Source organism: Otolemur garnettii, unplaced genomic scaffold (genome assembly GCF_000181295.1).
Source record: "Otolemur garnettii isolate 467f Iridium unplaced genomic scaffold, OtoGar3 scaffold00022, whole genome shotgun sequence".
NCBI lineage: Eukaryota > Metazoa > Chordata > Mammalia > Primates > Galagidae > Otolemur > Otolemur garnettii.
Window position 1 is genome coordinate 2,101,002 of NW_003852417.1, and position 3,930 is coordinate 2,104,931.

At 42.8% G+C, this 3,930-nt stretch overlaps 1 protein-coding gene across 1 annotated transcript in view; it reads left to right on the top strand.

The window, feature by feature from the left end:
- The window catches only part of CPSF3 (cleavage and polyadenylation specific factor 3), a 47,114-nt gene that overhangs the window by 23,019 nt on the left and 20,165 nt on the right, over positions 1 to 3,930 (top strand). The gene's annotated exons all lie outside the window — the stretch shown is intronic.

Genomic DNA, 3,930 nt, shown 5'->3' on the forward strand with positions numbered 1-3,930 from the left:
CAGGAGTTGGAGGCTGCTGTGAGCTGTAATGCCATGGCACTCTACCCAGGGGGACAGCTTGAGGCTCTGTGTCAAAAAAAATAAAAATAAAAAAAAAAGAGCCAGATTTTGGAATACAACTGCTTGTTTTGAATCCCAACTCCCTCCCTAACTTGCTTGTAACCCTGAGCAAATTACTAAGCCTCTTTGTACATTATTTGTAAGTAGGAATAATAATACCTCATAAGGTATTATGTCAAATGAGAGAATGTATTTTTAAAGGCCTTATTACAGTACCTGGCACATAGTAAATACTGAATAGTAATATCAAATAGGCAGTGCAAGGATAATTAGGACAAACAAGAAAGATTCATCATGGAAGAGTAAAAGTTGAAAATTTAAAGTTTTAAGTTTTTTTTAATTATGAAAGTAACAGTAATATATTTTGATGGGATTGGGAGGAGGGGTAAGCTGGAAAAATATAAGTATTTTTAAGTAGAGAAACATTAATGAAATGTGTCTATAGAAAAATAGGTGAATATGGGTGGCGCCTGTGGCTCAAAGGAGTAGGGCGCCGGCCCCATATACCGGAGATGGCAGGTTCAAACCCGGCCCCAGCCAAAAAAAAAAAAGAAAAAGAAAATAGGTGAATATAAAAATACATAAATAATAAAACAAAGGAAAGAGGTGACTACCCTTTCTGAATGTATTAGAAAATAGCTTAGAAAAACTGAACTATTGTTCGTATTTTTTGTTCGTTGTTTTTCAAATATTTTTAACTGTAGTAAAATATATATAACTTAAATGTACAGTTTTAACCATTTTTACGTATACACTCCTGTGGCATTAATTATATTCACCATATACCGCCATCACCACTGTTTTCAAAACTTTTTGTTACCCCAAACAGAAATTGTTTGCATTGATTCCATTAATCGGTAACTCCCCATTCCTTTCTCCCCTCAGCCCCTCATATCCTCTAATCTGTCTTCTGTCCCTGAATTTGACTGTTCTCAATATTTCATCTAAGAGGAATCATGCAATACTTAACGATATTTTCAAGGTTCATCATTGCAGCATGTATCAGAACTTCATGCCTTTTGTGGTTGAGTTATATTCCATTGTGTGTTTACCACATTTTATTTATCCATTCATCTGTGAACGGATACTTCAGTTGTTTCCTCTTTGGGCTAGTGAGAAGTGGTGTCTCCTCATGGTTTTGATTTTCACTTCCCTGCTGACTAGCGATGTTGAGCATCTTTTTATGTGTTCTTTTGTTGGGTTTTGAGTGCTTTCTAGCATGATAATCCTCATAGGTGTTTGCCATTGCCATTGAATCTTAATAATCGGATTCTTAACGGAGGAAAATCACTCAGCTATTCCCAGTGTGGTAGTGTATAGAGTTTAGTTACAGGGTAGGCGCCTCCCTGGGGTTTCTGATGTATGTGGTTTATGGACATTCCCCCAGATTTTCAAGCCAGGGGGAAATGTTGTGCTGGGCTTTCTCTCTGGTGTTACCCATTTCATCTCATTGCTCTTCAGGTTCTGTTTCTGCTGACAGTTTAAGTTCCTGGGCTGACCTTGCTATTTACTTTCCTCCAATAAGCAGCTCTAATAAAAGTGTATCTACATGATAAAATTGTAATACACATATTAGTAGTGGTGTTGGTAGTAATTAATAATACCTAACATTGGGGCGGCGCCTGTGGCTCGGTGAGTAGGGCGCCAGCCCCATATACTGAGGGTAGCGGATTCAAACCCAGCCCTGGCCAAACTGCAACAAAAAAAGTAGCCAGGCGTTGTGGTGGGTGCCTTTAGTCCCAGCTACTTGGGAGGCTGAGGCAAGAGAATCGTCTTAAGCCCAAGAGTTGGAGGTTGCTGTGAGCTGTGATGCCATGGCACTCCACCTGTCTCAAAAAAAAAAAAAAAAACAGTAGCTAACATTGGCTGGGGCGGGGGGTCACAGCGTGAGCACAGGACACAATTATAAGAGGGTCTTTACCTAACATAAATGTAAGCAGTACAACCTGGTTCTTGTACCCTCAATGAATTCCCAACAATTTAAAAAAAAAAAAAACTAATATTAGGCCAGCATAGTGGCTCACATCTGTAATCATGGCACTCTTGGAGGCCAAGGCAGGTGGATTGCTTGACCTCAAGAGTTCGAGCCAGGCGCGGCGCCTGTGGCTCAAGCGGCTAAGGCGCCAGCCATGTACACCTAAGGTGGCGGGTTCGAATCCCCAGCCCGGACCGCCAAACAACAATGACGGATGCAACCAAAAAATAGCCGGGCGTTGTGGCGGGCGCCTGTAGTTCCAGCTACTTGGGAGGCGGAGGCAGGAGACTCGCTTGAGCCCAGGAGTTGGAGGTTGCTGTGAGCTGTAATGCCACGACACTCTACCCAGGGGGACAGCTTGAGGCTCTGTTTAAAAAAAAAAAAAAAAAAAGAGTTCGAGCCAACCTGAGCAAGATCAAGACTTTGTCTCTAAAAATAGCCAGATATTGTGGTGGGTGCCAGTAATCCCAGCTAAGGAAGCTAAGGCAAGATTATTGCTTGAGCTCAAGAGTTTGAGGTTGCGAATGGCGTCTGTGGCTCAAAGGAGTAGGGTTCCCCCATATGCCGGAGGTGGTGGGTTCAAACCCAACCCTGGCCAAAAAAAAAGTTTGAGGTTGCTGTGAGCTGTGACACTGTGGTAGTCTGTCTAGGGCTACAAAGTGAGACTCTGTCTCAAAAAAAAAAAAAAAATAAGGCCAGGCACGGTGGCTCACACCTGTAATCCTAGCACTCTTGGAGTCCAAGGTGGGTGGATTGCTTGAGCTCATGAGTTTGAAACCACCCTGAGCCAGAGCGAGACCTCATTTCTAAAAAAAATAGCCAGGTATTGTGGCAGGCATCTGTAGTCCCAGCTACTTGGGAGGCTGAGGCAAGAGAATCACGTGAGCCCCCAAGAGTTTGAGATTGCTGTGAGCTGTGAAGCCACAGCACTCTCCTGAGGGCAACAAAGTGAGACTCTCAAAAAAAAAAAAAAGAAAGAAAGAAAAGAAATAGCTAGCATTTACTATTTACCATGTGTCAGGGACTGTACTTATATTGTATATTAATTGATTTGCTTAATCTTCATAACAGCTGTTTTGTAAGATGTGCAAACTGAGGTGTTACGTAACTTGGCATTGACAGAATTTGTGTTCTGGCAGCCAGGCCTGGGCTTTTCACCCCTAAGTTACAAGCCTAGTAGCATTGCTGGGCTTGTTGCTGATACCCAACCAGAAACCATCTACCCTTAGTCTAGAAGCTAAGAATGCTCTGTCTCATAAGATAGAAGTTTTAAAAATGAATAGAAAGAGCCTGGTAGCTAATGAAGTAGTTGTAAATGCCCCTCTACATTTGATTCTGAAATATTTTATTACATATTGCTTTATAGAAGGAAGTGTCAGAAGTCATTTTTTGTCTTCACAAAAAGCTGCTTTTGAAAGTCTTATATTAAATAACCTAAGAAAGCGGCTCGGCGCCTGTAGCTCAAGCGGCTAAGGTGCCAGCCACACATACACCTAAGCTGGCGGGTTTGAATCCAGCCTGGGCCCGCCAAACAACAGTGACGGCTGCAACCAAAAACTAGCCAGGTGTTGTGGCGGGCGCCTGTATTCCCAGCTACTTGGGAGGCAGAGGCAGGAGACTCGCCTGAGCCCAGGAGTTGGAGGTTCCTGTGAGCTGTGTTGCTGCGGCACTCTACCCAGGGCAACAGCTTGAGGCTCTGTCTCAAAAAAAGAAAAAAGAAAAAACCCTAAGAAAGCTATGGGTACTTTCTGTCATAGTGGGAGTAGCAATAGTTTTATACAAGAGTCGTGTGCTAGAATAGACTACAGAAGTGACCTGGTCTAGGCATTTACCACTGTGACCATAGAAGCCTTGAAACTTAGAAAAATTGGCTCGGCGCCTATAGCTCAACCGGC